We start from the raw sequence: 539 nt of genomic DNA, 5'->3' as shown, positions 1-539 counted from the left end.
GTTGGGGCCCGCGGCGCAGGGAAGAGGAGCCCAGCGGGGCGTGCGGGTCCCGGGGCTCCCCACTGTTCCTCCTCGACCACCCAGTGTCCCCCCACGGGGACGAAATGCCTCCAGCTCCCTCCTGCCCCTATGGGGCTGCCTCTAACAGGGACCATTCCCTGCTGTGTGTGGGGTCTCCGCTACCCCAGTGCCTTAACCCGTCCCCTCTCCACCGCTGCCTTGTGCCTCATCGCTCGCCATCCTGGTGGCCATAGCTCTCTGGCCGGTGCCGGGCCTGACCATGACGGCCGTGACCCCGAGGAGTGGGTCTGGGGCCGTGCCACCCACCGGGCAGTCGCGTTTGCTTCTGGTCCATCATTAAAGCTCAGCTCAGCCCTGAGCCAAGGCCCAGCCTGGTGCTGCCGGGCCAGGACGGTGCCCACAGCGGGGTGGGTGCTGGAACCGTGGGGCAACAAGGCAGCAACGTCGGGGCTGTGGTGGGCTCTGAGGGTCAGCGATGCTGTGTGGAGGTGACGCTGTGGGGCTGCGACAATGACCAT

The sequence above is a fragment of the Buceros rhinoceros genome, unplaced genomic scaffold, assembly GCF_000710305.1.
Source record: "Buceros rhinoceros silvestris isolate BGI_N320 unplaced genomic scaffold, ASM71030v1 scaffold28656, whole genome shotgun sequence".
In the NCBI taxonomy this organism is placed as follows: domain Eukaryota; kingdom Metazoa; phylum Chordata; class Aves; order Bucerotiformes; family Bucerotidae; genus Buceros; species Buceros rhinoceros.
The sequence above is the reverse complement of the archived record's forward strand: the minus strand, read 5'-3'. Positions refer to the sequence as shown.